This window comes from Cherax quadricarinatus, unplaced genomic scaffold, assembly GCF_038502225.1.
Source record: "Cherax quadricarinatus isolate ZL_2023a unplaced genomic scaffold, ASM3850222v1 Contig2184, whole genome shotgun sequence".
Lineage (NCBI taxonomy): Eukaryota > Metazoa > Arthropoda > Malacostraca > Decapoda > Parastacidae > Cherax > Cherax quadricarinatus.
This window is the reverse complement of record NW_027197210.1, coordinates 1-15,903: the sequence shown is the minus strand read 5'-3', so window position 1 is coordinate 15,903 and position 15,903 is coordinate 1. Positions and strand designations below refer to the sequence as shown.

At 42.4% G+C, this 15,903-nt stretch overlaps 1 long non-coding RNA gene across 3 annotated transcripts; it reads right to left on the bottom strand.

Annotated features, from left to right (window-relative positions):
* Positions 1-1,686: 1,686 nt before the first annotated feature.
* Positions 1,687-9,331, bottom strand: LOC138851805 (uncharacterized). Of its 3 annotated transcripts, none has more exons than XR_011391413.1 (3): positions 9,220-9,331; positions 7,312-7,576; positions 1,687-4,258 (listed from the first exon to the last, which is right to left on the bottom strand). It is a non-coding gene; the product is annotated as an uncharacterized lncRNA (long non-coding RNA). The 3 variants fall into 3 exon arrangements; XR_011391415.1 differs by lacking the exon at positions 9,220-9,331 and adding an exon at positions 9,060-9,193; XR_011391414.1 differs by lacking the exon at positions 9,220-9,331 and adding an exon at positions 8,895-9,005.
* Between the last annotated feature and the right edge of the window lie 6,572 nt (positions 9,332-15,903).

Here is a 15,903-nt window from a genome sequence, read left to right as displayed (position 1 = left end):
GGCCCATGGTGGCTTATTAAACAGTTACAAGCACTAAAAACAATGGAATAATGCAAAATATATTGCATGTACACGAGGAATCATCCTCCCTGGCTTGTAAACAATGGCACACTGGCTTTACATGGGCTCAGGCCGCGCAGACACGTTCGGGATGAATGCCCTTAACCAAGTTCTTGGGTATTAGCCAAGCCAATATTTTGATGCAAAAACGTGCCACCATCCAATTTTGGCGTTAGCTGATGCCACCGTTACCCAAGGGTCCACTGTATAAGATGATTCAGTAAAAACACAGCAATGAAGCAGGGTGACCCAAAAAAGAACACACTTTGACCATCATTTACACCATCACTGTCTTGTCAGAGGTACACAGATACACATCCTTAATAATTAAGTACTATTTGCAACTTTCCATATTTAGAGTCCTTGGTTTACCTTCCTAATGACTTACCTTTGATATACCTTTGAAGTTTCGAGAGTGTATCTACTCTCTGAGCCTGACCATGAGCCAGGCTCATCTGGTGCTTGCTTGGTCAACCAGGCTGTTGCTGCTGGAGGCCCACTGCCCCACTTATCCATCACAGCCTGGTTGATCTGGCACCTGGTGAAGATACTTGTCCAGTTTCCTCTTGAAGGCTTCTACACTTGTTCCAGCCAAGTTTTTGATATCTTCTGGTAGAATGTTGAATAGTCTGGGACCCTGGATGTTGATACAGTGTTCCCTTACTGTCCCCACCACACCCTTGCTCCTCACTGGGTTTATTTCACACTTCCTTCCATATTTGTCACTCCAGTATGTTGTTATGGCAGTGTGCAGATTTGGGACCAGGCCCTTGAGTATTTTCCAGGTACATATACATTATCATGCATCTCTCTCTCCTCTGCTCCATAAAACACCACTAAAACAAGGATAATGTAATTACAAAACAGTTTATCCTAAGTACACTAACTTACATTTACTGGTACAAAAAAAACCTCTATGTATCAGAAAACACTATTTGTCAACTAAAATACTGAACAGTAATGACAAAAATTCATAACTGATCAACAATTTGGAAAGGAAATATTTAGCGGGCATTTGTTTCATCATGGACTTTTATAATGGCCCAGGATGTACCTTTGTTAAGTGACTTTATAATGGTCCAAGATGTACTTTTGTCAATATAATAGTACAGGATGTACCTTGTCAAGTAACTTTATAAAGGTGCAGGATGTGCATTTGGGAGGTCATTGATGTAAATAAGAAAGAGTAGAGGACCTAGGACACTTCCCTGTGGCACTCCAACTACTACAGGCTGAGTATTGGAGGTCACGCCATTTATGAATACATAAGATAAGATTTTATGTAATTGAGCGAGTGTCCTCTGACCCCATAATGCTCTAGTTTTAAGTGCATGGTATTGTGGTCTACTGTATCAAATGCTTCCGTAGGTCTATGAAGAGCCCCAGAGTTGCTGTATGTAGTAATTCGAGCATCTGAATAATTGATCATTTGTGCTTTTATTCAGGCCTAAACCCAAACTGGCAAAGGTTCAGAATGTTATGGGATAGGAGGAAGGAGTAGATTTATTTATGGATTATTTCTACAAAGATTTCAGAGAGCAAAGGAGAGTTAGATATTAATCTGTAGTTATTTAGTTCTGCATATATATAATTATACAGTACTTTGAGGTGACCCTTGTTGTCTTGAGTATGGATGGCAAGGATAAATTGTACTACCTCATACATTAATAATAATAGTGAAATATAGAATATTTGTATTCTACCACTGTAAAAGAACTAATTACAAACTTAAAAATGTAAATAACAAAAAAAAGGCACAATACCGTGACTGGAACGATACATAAATAACCCGCACATAGAAGAGAGGAGCTTACGACGACATTTCGGTCCGACTTGGACCATATACAAAGTAAGATTGTATCATAAATTGTACCTCAGATACTCAAATTACTATATACTGTACAGCAACTGAAAAAAATTAATATCCTCTCGGGGCTCTTCATAGACCTATGAAAAGTATTTGATACAGTAGATCACTAAAACTACTTTATAACTGTCAGGGACTACTACAAGTGCCATATAATTGTCAGTGACTACTACAAGTACAGGTCGGTCATCACTAATCCAGCAATCAGTTATCAATGTATGTCAAAGGCCCTAAAATCTGGAACACCCTACCTGAAAACTCTAGAACTGCAGACACATTCATCACCTTCAAAACTACCATTAGAAAAAATCTTATCTCCCTGATACACCCCGTCAACTAATTACACGAATACCACCTGGTGGTTCACACACTCACTCACTCACCCATTTGACCATAAACAGAAATATCAATCTCAATCTTAAAATAATGAATCCTAACTAGTCATAAGTTGGCCTGTGATACTCCAATACTGAAACTATGTATTGTGCCAAAACAAAAGCATTCACATTGCTAAACTCACAAACTAGTATTTAGTCACTTAGCCATAATACCAACTTACCTCATAATTTGTAATATTTTAAAGTTAAGAATTAATCTAAGTCTGCCCGAAATGCCTAGCCATGCTAGGTGTTCTAGTGGTCCCCTCTGTAATTAGTATTTTACTACATGAAAACAACACAATAACCAAATTCTGTAAGCTCAGCATTGTAATCCTTATAGAGAATAAACTTTGAATTTGAATCAGTAATCCGGCATTAATTTCAGCTAGCATAATTTCAAATTTCATCATTATACTGACTGAAATTGTGCAGATGGTTGTAAATCCGCAGCAGCAAGCCAGTGGAGGAGGGAGCAGTGATGAAAATGAGGAAGATGTAGCAGAAAGTCTCTCTATTGATAGGTTAATTAAGTGTATTCTAACCTAACCACTCAGTAACCCAGCACACTACAGGTCCCAATGATGCCGGATTAGTGATGGCTGACCTGTACTATATAACTGATTGACTACTACAAGGGCAAAGTGTTTCCTTACACCTGTTGTCCTGTTCACCTAGCAGAAAATAGGTACCTAGGTGTTAGCCGACTGGGGGGACAAGATTGAGGACCCCAACTGAAATAAGTTACAGTCCTTGATGATGCACTGACTTTCTTGGGTTATCCTTGGTGGCTAACCCTCCGGGGTTAAAAATCCGAATGAAATCTTATCTCTTATCTTATCAATTATAAGGACTATATAACTGTTAGGGACTAGTATCAGGATTATATAACTCTTAGGGATCTCTAGAAGACTATACAGTGGAACTCCAAGTTTTGTCTGCCCCGAGTATCATATGCTTCGAGTTTAGAACCATTTTTTCAGCTAAATTTTGTCCCAAGTTTCGCACTGTAAGGCCTGTCTAACAGGATCACAGATGCCACACACATCTTATTAAAAAATACAATTTTGGTGACCCATTTCATACCATTTTCAATCCAAATTATGCCAACTTAAGTTGTATACAATGGACTAGATTCCATAAAATTTACTTTCTTTGTAAGGGCAGTGTTTGTATTAACATAACTGACCAACTGCCAAATAACTCTTCAGCTATACAACATATAACTATGTTCTTTCTTCTTTCAACACACTGGCCGTATCCCACCGAGGCAGGGTGGCCCAAAAGGAAAAACGAAAGATTCTCCTTTTACATTTAGTAATATATACAGGAGAAAGGGTTACTATCCCCTTGCTCCCGGCATTTTAGTTGCCTCTTACAACACGTATGGCTTACGGAGGAAGAATTCTGTTCCACTTCCCCATGAAGGTAAGAGGAAATAAACAAGAACAAGAACTAGAAAGAAAATAGAAGAAAACCCAGAGGGGTGTGTGTGTATATATATATGCTTGTACATGTATGTGTAGTGTGACCTAAGTGCAAGTAGAAGTAGCAAGACATACCCGAAATCTTGCATGTTTATGAGACAGACAAGACACACCAGCAATCCTACCATCATGTAAAACAATTACAGGTTTTCGTTGTACACTCACTTGGCAGGACGGCAGTAGCTCCCTGGGCAGTTGCTGTTTACCATCCTACTACCTAGGATATAACTATGTATATGACTTAATATAAATCACTAATATAAAATGACAAATATTTCAAGTACATCTACCCAACAACTCTCTTCAATTACTATATAACACAAGTTATATAGTATCTGCACCTTAAAGGAGGGGTGGAGGCATTAGCAGTTTTGAGGTGTAGTATCAGTGCCACTCTGGCAAGACTGTGATGGTAAAAGCATTTCTTCTTTGTTTGGGTCACTACCTTGGTGGGGGACAGACAGTTTCTGGAAACAAAATTTATAAAGTATTTATATGACACTATTACTCGAGTGTCATTGCAAAGATCTAATGTGGATTGCATCAATCAACCCAGTTACTACACGAGATGGATTTAATAAACTATACGTACTGACAAAGATTGAAGATCTATTCAATAAAATGCTATAACTTCCCAACATCCCTCTAGCTTACACCAACAGAGCCCACTGAGGTTACCATGATTATTAACAATCTAAATAACAAATCAAGGAATGTAACCCAAGTGCCACCACTACTGTATAAACGAGTGGCTCAAATCCTTTCACCCACCATTGCATTTCTCTTCAACAAATCGCTAGATACCAACACTTTCCCGGCATTACTCAAGCTAGTAAGGATTACACCAATATACAAAGGTGGTGACCCAACAAACAATTATAGGCCAATCAAGCTTGCCTTTACTTTCCCAAATCTTCAAGAAACTCGTACACAAAAGGTTACATTCCTTCATAACATCACAAAGCATCCTCAACCCCTGCCAGTTTGGCTTCAGGAGAAACAAAAGCACAATTGATGAAATAATAAAAATGCTAGACCTACTTTACACAGCACTGGATAAAAATGAATACCCACTTGGACCCTTTATTGACCTTAAGAAAGCTTTTGATACAGAAGATCACAGCATCCTACTCCTCAAGCTTAATCAATACAGTACAAGAGGCCATGTGCTTGCATTTATCAAGTCCTACCTCACTAAGAGAAAGCAATACACCTGTCAATGACATAACCTCGACAAAACCCCTGGACACTGGTGTACCACAGGGTAGCATTCTTGGCCCCCTCCTTTTCCTTTTATACATCAATGATCTTCCAAGAGTATCACAACAACTTACATTTATTCTCTTTGCTGAGAACACAACTTTTGTCATCTCTCTCCCAAATTTAGCCTCACTCAACACTATTGCTAACAAAGAACTCACGAAAATAGCAACTTGGCTGACTGTCAAACTCATACTAAATATAGACAAAACCTTTTACATTATGTTTGGGAGTAGAGCAAGTGAGGACCAACTAAATATGCTTAACATCCTTATTGCTAAACATAATGAGGGAAAATTCCTGGGTCTGCACCTTGACAGCAACCTAAAATTCGACACCCATATCAAACAATTAACAAAAAAGGTTTCTAAAGCAGTTGTCATCCTCTCAAAGATATGTTACTATGTATCACAAACAGCACTACTTACACTATACTATTCACTGACCTACCCATATTTGTGCCTGGAGTTCCACAAGGACAAACCACCTAAAATCAATAGTAACAACAAAAAGCTGCAATGCAAATTATCACACAATCTACTGCTAGACAACCCTCCCCCCTCACTCTTCAAAGACCTATACCTACACACTATACAAAACATAAATTCATACTATTGTGCAACCTACATTTACAGAACAATAAATTCTAATATAAATCCCGACCTGAAACACTATTGACAGTTGCAACAGGACTCACAGACACAACACTAGGCACAAAAACCTCTATGACATTCCCTGCATAAGGCTAAATCTTTTTAAAAACTCATTATACATAAAAGGATCCAAAATCTGGATCTCTCTGCCAGAAATCTCCAGAACCACTGGTTCAGCATTTTTAAAACTATAGTTTGAAAACACCTTATCTCCTTAACCTATCCCAGCCCATCATAAATACATATGTAAAAACTGTACATGCATTTGCTCAATATCATGAACATAGGTAAAACTTTTTCATCAATATATACTTGCTCTCAATATCTGTATTCATCTCAAATATTAATCACTCCATTGTATCCACCTAAGGTTAATAATAAAAAACGTATGTCTTCTCTACAAGACTTATTAAAGTCATATAGCATGACTTAATAGAATACTCAAGTCTCTTGTATTCATTGTAACTCATCTAATGACCATATATACTCTTATTGCCTTATTAATCTTGCATATATGCTCTGCATATAAAGGGGTTTTTGGTATGTACACCCAACTATTACTCTATTTTGTACATACATGTATCATGTCAAAATAAAACATCTTTCTTTCAATGCACCAGCCATATCCCACTGAGGTGGGGTGGCCCAAAAAGAAAAACAAAAGTTTCTTGTTTTAAATTTAGTAATATGTATATACAGGAGAAGGGGTTACTAGCCCTTTGCTCCCGGCATTTTAGTCGCCTCTTATAACACGCGTGGCTTACGGAGGAAGAATTCTGTTCCACTTCCCCATGGAGATAAGAGGAAATAAACAAGAACTAGAAAGAAAATAGAAGAAAACCCAGAGGGGTGTGTATATATATGCTTGTACATGTATGTGTAGTGTGACCTAAGTGTAAGTAGAAGTAGCAAGACATACCTGAAATCTTGCATGTTTATGAGACAGACAAAAAACACCAGCAATCCTACCATCATGTAAAACAATTACAGGCTTTCGTTTTACACTCACTTGGCAGGACGGTAGTACCTCCCTGGGCAGTTGCTGTCTACCAACCTACTACCTAGGAAAATAAAATATATTATTATTATTATTCCTAGGTAGTAGGTTGGTAGACAACAACCGCCCAGGGAGGTACTACCGTCCTGCCAAGCGAGTGTAAAACGAAAGCCTGTAATTGTTTTACATGATGGTAGGTTTGCTGGTGTCCTTTTTTCTGTTTTGTAAATGTGCAAGATTTCAGGTATGCCTTGCTACTTCTACTTACACTTAGGTCACACTACACATACATGTACAAGCATATATATACACACACCCCTCTGGGTTTTCTTCTATTTTCTTTCTAGTTCTTGTTTATTTCCTCTTATCTCCATGGGGAAGTGGAACAGAATTCTTCCTCCGTAAGCCATGCGTGTTATAAGAGGCGACTAAAATGCCGGGAGCAAGGGGCTAGTAACCCCTTCTCCCTTATAAATTACTAAATTTAAAAAGAGAAACTTTCATTTTTCTTTTTGGGGCACCCTGCCTTGGTGGGATACGGCCGGTTTGTTGAAAAAAAAAATTATTTTTATAAACTCCTCTCACACACTATTAACAAACTAACATTAACCTCTGATGAGTTCTGAGTGTTTTTCTACTGCCACAGCCCAGCCAGGGGTCAGGCTCATCTGGTGCTTGCCTGCTACACCAGGATGTTACTGCTGGTGGTCCACTGATCCACTCCATCACAGCCTGGTTGATCAAGCACCTGGTGAATATACTTGTCCGGTTTCCTCTTGAAGGCTTCTACACTTGTTCCAGCTGTATTTTTGGTTACATGTTGCAACAGTCTTGGTCTTCACATGTTGATACAGCAACACACAATATTCAACAGTCTGGCAACACAACAAACCATATTTAGTATTTTTGACACTAATATTTTTTTTATTTAAACCATATACCTGGAGTTTACCTGGAGAGAGTTCCGGGGGTCAACGCCCCCGCGGCCCGGTCTGTGACCAGGCCTCCTGGTGGATCAGAGCCTGATCAACCAGGCTGTTGCTGCTGGCTGCACGCAAACCAACGTATGAGCCACAGCCCGGCTGATCAGGAACTGACTTTAGGTGCTTGTCCAGTGCCAGCTTGAAGACTGCCAGGGGTCTGTTGGTAATCCCCCTTATGTGTGCTGGGAGGCAGTTGAACAGTCTCGGGCCCCTGACACTTATTGTATGGTCTCTTAACGTGCTAGTGACACCCCTGCTTTTCATTGGGGGGATGGTGCATCGTCTGCCAAGTCTTTTGCTTTCGTAGTGAGTGATTTTCGTGTGCAAGTTCGGTACTAGTCCCTCTAGGATTTTCCAGGTGTATATAATCATGTATCTCTCCCTCCTGCGTTCCAGGGAATACAGGTTTAGGAACCTCAATTTACATGAATTAATATAATGGTAGGCACAAAAGATGGCCACAAATTATGTAATACATTTTGACCAGCTAATTGTAAGCCATGTTAATTAATATACATAATATTAAATAAGAATTTTCATGCAATTAACTACAATAAGACAGTTAATGACAAATAGTCTATCACAAAAGAGACATATTATTTCATAGTACTAATTCAAAGATCCTCAGTTTTATGACTGAATATAGAAATGTTGAAGATACAGTAAGTTACTTTAGATTACAATATAATTAAATGGGACAATATATGTTACTAATTATGTATGGGTGTATAGGAAGAACAGGGACAGAACTGGATGAAAGCTGGCTTTGTCAGACATAACAGATTGCTGTCTCAATTATACTAAGGAGATGGTGTTTTTTAACAACGACTTTGAAATGGTTGACAGAGATAGGGAAACTTTCAATGCTTCAGACGGAGTTCCAGATCTTAAGGTCTTTTATGAGCACTGAATTTTCACACAAGTTGAATTGGACATGGGGGGGGGGTCAGCTTTTGTGCGTCTTGTTGCACATATTAAAAGGAAAAGGTTCATAAAAAGGCTTATATTAAAAACGAATGTCATATACAGCAGGGCCCCACTTATTTGGCAGGTTAGGTTCCAGGCTACTGCCGGAAAGCAGAACTCTCATTTTTTCAATTTATAAATGCACATAAATACCAGATAACAAGTTTGCACTAACATATATTAAGTTAGCAATAGAACTAGGCATTAAAAAGTAAAATACACACACAGTACACTCATTATTTACCTCAAAATATTTGTAGTCTTCATGTAGGGAAAAAAGGCGAGTAGTATTTACTCTAAGAAGTCAGGTGCGGTAGCCCTCCTGGCCACTCCACCCACACATTCTATACTACGATGCTTGAAGCTCCCTAGAGCGATAAAATGCATATACAGTAGACGCTGTACTTACCTTAAAATATTTGTAGCCTTAATGTAGGGTGAGAGGTGAAAAGTATTTATCTGGAGAAAGTCGTGTGGGAGGTATGGCATCCTGCCTGGCCACTCCCACCTACTATGACATTAAGCTCCCAAGAGCAATAAAATGCATATATAGTACACTCATTAATTACCTTAAAATATTTGTAGTCTTAATGTAGGGTGAGAGGCGAGTTTTATTTGTATGAAGTCAGGCTGGGAAGTATGGGTAGCCAGGAAAGGCAGTCCTCCCTACCCCACCCACACATAATGTAAACAAAACAGATGAACGCCTCTGGTTTTCGTCACAAATCCTACAAGTTGCCTGGCTACCACAAGTCCTACAAGTCGCCTAGCTACCACAAGTCCTACAAGTTGCCTGGCTACCACAAGTCCTACAAGTTGCCTGGCTACCACAAGTATTACAAGTCGCCTGGCTACCACAAGTATTACAAGTCGCCTGGCTACCACAAGTATTACAAGTCGCCTGGCTACCACAAGTATTACAAGTCGCCTGGCTACCACAAGTCCTACAAGTTGCCTGGCTACCACAAGTATTACAAGTCGCCTGGCTACCACAAGTATTACAAGTCGCCTGGCTACCACAAGTATTACAAGTCGCCTGGCTACCACAAGTACTACATGTCGCATGGCTACCACAAGTCCTACAAGTTGCCTGGCTACCACAAGTACTACATGTCGCATGGCTACCACAAGTCCTACAAGTTGCCTGGCTACCACAAGTATTACAAGTCGCCTGGCTACCACAAGTCCTACAAGTTGCCTGGCTACCACAAGTATTACAAGTCGCCTGGCTACCACAAGTATTACAAGTCGCCTGGCTACCACAAGTATTACAAGTCGCCTGGCTACCACAAGTATTACAAGTCGCCTGGCTACCACAAGTCCTACAAGTTGCCTGGCTACCACAAGTATTACAAGTCGCCTGGCTACCACAAGTCCTACAAGTTGCCTGGCTACCACAAGTATTACAAGTCGCCTGGCTACCACAAGTCCTACAAGTTGCCTGGCTACCACAAGTATTACAAGTCGCCTGGCTACCACAAGTATTACAAGTCGCCTGGCTACCACAAGTCCTACAAGTCGCCTGGCTACCACAAGTATTACAAGTTGCCTGGCTACCACAAGTCCTACAAGTCGCCTGGCTACCACAAGTATTACAAGTCGCCTGGCTACCACAAGTATTACAAGTCGCCTGGCTACCACAAGTCCTACAAGTTGCCTGGCTACCACAAGTATTACAAGTCGCCTGGCTACCACAAGTCCTACAAGTCGCCTGGCTACCACAAGTATTACAAGTCGCCTGGCTACCACAAGTATTACAAGTCGCCTGGCTACCACAAGTCCTACAAGTCGCCTGGCTACCGCAAGTCCTACAAGTCGCCTGGCTACCACAAGTCCTACAAGTCGCCTGGCTACCACAAGTCCTACAAGTCGCCTGGCTACCACAAGTCCTACAAGTCGCCTGGCTACCACAAGTCCTACAGGTTGCCTGGCTACCACAAGTCCTACAAGTTGCCTGGCTACCACAAGTCCTACAAGTTGCCTGACTACCACAAGTCCTACAAGTTGCCTGGCTACCACAAGTCGCCTGGCTACCACAAGTCCTACAAGTCGCCTAGCTACCACAAGTCCTACAAGTCGCCTAGCTACCACAAGTCCTACAAGTCGCCTAGCTACCACAAGTCCTACAAGTCGCCTGGCTACCACAAGTCCTACAAGTCGCCTAGCTACCACAAGTCCTACAAGTCGCCTGGCTACCACAAGTCCTACAAGTCGCCTAGCTACCACAAGTCCTACAAGTCGCCTGGCTACCACAAGTCCTACAAGTCGCCTAGCTACCACAAGTCCTACAAATCGCCTGGCTACCACAAGTCCTACAAGTCGCCTGGCTACCACAAGTCCTACAAGTCGCCTGGCTACCACAAGTCCTACAAGTCGCCTGGCTACCACAAGTCCTACAAGTCGCCTGGCTACCACAAGTCCTACAAGTCGCCTGGCTACCACAAGTCCTACAAGTCGCCTGGCTACCACAAGTCCTACAAGTTGCCTGGCCACCACAAGTCCTACAAGTTGCCTGGCTACCACAAGTCCTACAAGTCGTCTGGCTACCACAAGTCCTACAAGTCGCCTGGCTACCACAAGTCCTGCAAGTCGCCTGGCTACCACAAGTCCTACAAGTTGCCTGGCCACAAGTCCTTGTTAGACGAAGAATGAGGGGAGACCTGATCGAAGTGTATAAGTGGAAGATAGGTATTAATAAAGGGGATATTAATAAGGTCTTGAGGATGTCTCTCCAAGAGAGAACCCGTAGTAATGGATTTAAATTAGATAAGTTTAGATTTAGAAAGGACATAGGAAAGTACTGGTTTGGAAATAGGGTAGTTGATGAGTGGAACAGTCTACCTAGTTGGGTTATTGAGGCTGGGACTTTGGGTAGTTTCAATTAAGAATAAAACTATGCCCGAAATGCCTAGCCATGCTAAGCGTTCTAGTGGTACACTCTGTAATCACAATTTTACTACATGTAAACCAAACAATAACCAAATTTCTGTAAACTCAGCATTGTAATCCTTATAGAGAATAAACTTTGAATTTGAATTTGAAATTTGAATCTAGGTTGGATAAGTACATGAGTGGGAGGGGTTGGATTTGAGTGGGACTTTCACATCAGAGCTTATTTCTTGGGTGGCATTGAAAATTGGGTTGGGCAAATGTTTTGTTAGTGGGATGAATTGTAAAGGACCTGCCTAGTATGGGCCAGCAGGCATCCTGCAGTGTTCCTCCTTTCTTATGTTCTTATGTTCTACAAGTTGCCTGGCTACCACAAGCCCTACAAGTTGCCTGGCCACCACAAGTCCTACAAGTTGCCTGGCCACCACAAGTCCTACAAGTTGCCTGGCCACCACAAGTCCTACAAGTTGCCTGGCCACCACAAGTCCTACAAGTTGCCTGGACACCACAAGTCCTACAAGTCGCCTGGCTACCACAAGTCCTACAAGTCGCCTGGCTACCACAAGTCCTACAAGTCGCCTGGCTACCACAAGTCCTACAAGTCGCCTGGCTACCACAAGTCCTGCAAGTCGCCTGGCTACCACAAGTCCTACAAGTCGCCTGGCTACCACAAGTCCTACAAGTCGCCTGGCTACCACAAGTCCTACAAGTTGCCTGACCACCACAAGTCCTACAAGTCGCCTGGCTACCACAAGTCCTACAATTTGCCTGGCCACCACAAGTCCTAAAAGTCGCCTGGCTACCACAAGTCCTACAAGTCGCCTGGCTACCACAAGTCCTACAAGTTGCCTGGCTACCTACAAGTCGCCTGGCTACCACAAGTCCTACAAGTTGCCTGGCTACCACAAGTCCTACAAGTTGCCTGGCCACCACAAGTCCTACAAGTTGCCTGGACACCACAAGTCCTACAAGTCGCCTGGCTACCACAAGTCCTACAAGTCGCCTGGCTACCACAAGTCCTACAAGTCGCCTGGCTACCACAAGTCCTACAAGTCGCCTGGCTACCACAAGTCCTACAAGTCGCCTGGCTACCACAAGTCCTACAAGTCGCCTGGCTACCACAAGTCCTACAAGTCGCCTGGCTACCACAAGTCCTACAAGTTGCCTGGCCACCACAAGTCCTACAAGTCGCCTGGCTACCACAAGTCCTACAATTTGCCTGGCCACCACAAGTCCTAAAAGTCACCTGGCTACCACAAGTCCTACAAGTCGCCTGGCTACCACAAGTCCTACAAGTTGCCTGGCTACCTACAAGTCGCCTGGCTACCACAAGTCCTACAAGTTGCCTGGCTACCACAAGTCCTACAAGTCGCCTGGCTACCACAAGTCCTACAAGTCGCCTGGCTACCACAAGTCCTACAAGTCGCCTGGCCACCACGAGTCCTAAAAGTCGCCTGGCTACCACAAGCCCTACAAGTTGCCTGGCCACCACAAGTCCTACAAGTTGCCTGGCTACCACAAGTCCTACAAGTCGCCTGGCTACCACAAGTCCTACAAGTTGCCTGGCTACCACAAGTCCTACAAGTCGCCTGGCTACCACAAGTCCTACAAGTCGTCTGGCTACCTACAAGTCGCCTGGCTACCACAAGTCCTACAAGTTGCCTGGCTACCACAAGTCCTACAAGTCGCCTGGCTACCACAAGTCCTACAAGTCGCCTGGCTACCACAAGTCCTACAAGTCGCCTGGCCACCACGAGTCCTACAAGTCGCCTGGCTACCACAAGTCCTACAAGTTGCCTGGCCACCACAAGTCCTACAAGTTGCCTGGCCACCACAAGTCCTACAAGTCGTCTGGCTACCACAAGTCCTACAAGTTGCCTGGCTACCACAAGTCCTACAAGTCACCTGGCTACCAAATCTCATATTTATGTTGTAAAGTAAAAGGACACAAGTGCAACTAATGTGACATTTATTGTGGCAACGTTTCGCTCTCCAGGAGCTTTATCAAGCCATTACAAACAATACATAGACACAGAGGGTATATAAAGGCTCAGAGTGAGGTGTAATACTAGTGAGGTACCATTTCGATGTTCACTAGTGGTAGTAGTAGTAGTAGTAGTGGTAGTGACAAAAGTAATACAATATGGTAGAGCAATTAATTCGTACATGAGTAAAAGGATATAAAAGCTATTACTTGGGTAACATAAAAATAGGTTGGACAAATATAGACTGGAATGAGGCAGCTTGTTTCAGTGTTGACTCTCTGTGCTTTGTGTAGTATAACAGGAGAGACTATGTGATGGCAGGGTTTACTGTTTTCAGGAGGATTCTTGCTAAGACTTCGGAGATGGTGAAGCTGCCGTTGTTTTGTTTAATTGTATTCGAAACAGCGATCAGTGCTGATTCGAGGCACTTGCGTCTGTGGAAATTAGTTTCTTTGATCACTAATTGGGCGTCTCTGAATTTCATGAGATGATTGGTGGAATTTCGGTGTTGTACACAGGCGTTGTTCAAGTTATCGTTCCTACATGTGTAAATGTGTTCATTGAGGCGGGTGTCGAGGTTTCTGGCTGTTTCACCTACGTAAATCTTGTCACAGCCTCCACAGGGTATAGTGTAAACTCCTGCATTGACTGGTTTGTGGTGCTTGGATTTTGTCCTGGTTATATCCTTTATTGAAGTGCTAGAAGCAATGGCGACTCTGGTGTTAGCTTGTGAAAGTACTTTTGAGACGTTCAGTGCAACCTGGCTGTTGGGAAGAATTATAACTTTGCTGGGAGTGGTGTTGATGCGTGGAGAATTTATGATCTGAAGAGCTCTTTTCTTGCAGTCTTTGATGAAAAAAGAAGGAAAATGTAACTCAGTGAATGTTTGGTGAATGTATGTACACTCCTCGTCAAGAAACTCGGGACTACAAATTCGGTATGCTCTTAGGAAAAACCCGATGATGATGCCTCTTTTGGTCTTGGTATCTTGACTGGAATAGAAGTGTGTGAGATCATTTTTATTGGTGGGTTTCCGATAAACTTGAAATCTTAGGTTGTTGTCTACTTTGTGAATGAGGACGTCGAGGAAAGGTAGCTTGTCATTGGACTCTTCTTCTAGTGTAAACTGTGTCCATGTATTGTTTGTAATGGCTTGATAAAGCTCCTGGAGAGCGAAACGTTGCCACAATAAATGTCACATTAGTTGCACTTGTGTCCTTTTACTTTACATATTGTCGGTAATTCTACCAACTTTATTACAATCTGTCGGACACTGCAACATAATGGACATTTCATGCAAACGTTATTTGGACACCCTTCTTCGTGCTCACAGCTATCGCAACAGACACAACTTCCTACAGGATTGCCTGGCAGAGAAGGTGATCCCTAAGTCTACTCCTGCACAACTCTCCAACTCCAAGCACCCCTTCTCTCCAGATACCCAAGCTTACTTAACTGAATGTGCCGAAGAACTTTCTAACATCGCTAAGGAAACCTTTGAAACTGCAAGGAATATGAGGGCCAATCTTCAGATTGACCAACACACTGCTGAGCATATTCTCAGCACAGTCACCACAGCTAACCTCCAACAGAAGATCAAACTCAATCGCAAACTTCAGTACCTCTGACACAGTGACAACAACTTCCAGAAGGGTTAAATACAGGGCCTTCTCACTGCAGCTTTATGTGAACCTTCTTCTTCTAATCTTCCTAGACGATACATCACTGCCCTTAAGAACCTCGCCAACGACCCCAACATTATCGTCACCACCGCCGACAAAGGAGGTGGAGTCGTCATCCTCAACACCAGTGACTACAACACTAAAATGATGGACCTTTTGAATGATCAATCTACATACGAACCCATCAGCACTCAACAGTGGGAGATGCTCACCAAAGATTTTCTATACAAAACCAGACAAATACTCAAACGCACTAGAGAAGGGAAGAAACTAATGTACTTGTTACCAAGCAACCCTAAACCAGCACACATGTATGGTTTACCCAAGACCCATTAACACAATATTCCACTCAGACCAATCACGTCAGGAATAGGCAGTGCTCCACACAAACTAGCCGGAGTTCTTGCCAAACATCTTTCCTGCCTTCTGGGGACCATCAGCCCCGCTCATCTTAAACACTCAGGTGACCTTCTCAACCGCATCCGTAACCTCTCCATCCGTAACAAGAAACTAAGCAGTATGGATGTGACTTCCCTCTTCACAAAAGTACCTACCAAAAAAGCCATCGAGGTTCTACGACGTAAAGTCAATCAGGACCTTAATCTTCCTCTACCTCCAGGAGATTTTGTTGACTTAATTGAACTCTGTGTTAATTTCAACTGTTTTTCTTTCAATAACAAGCTCTACAAACAAACCT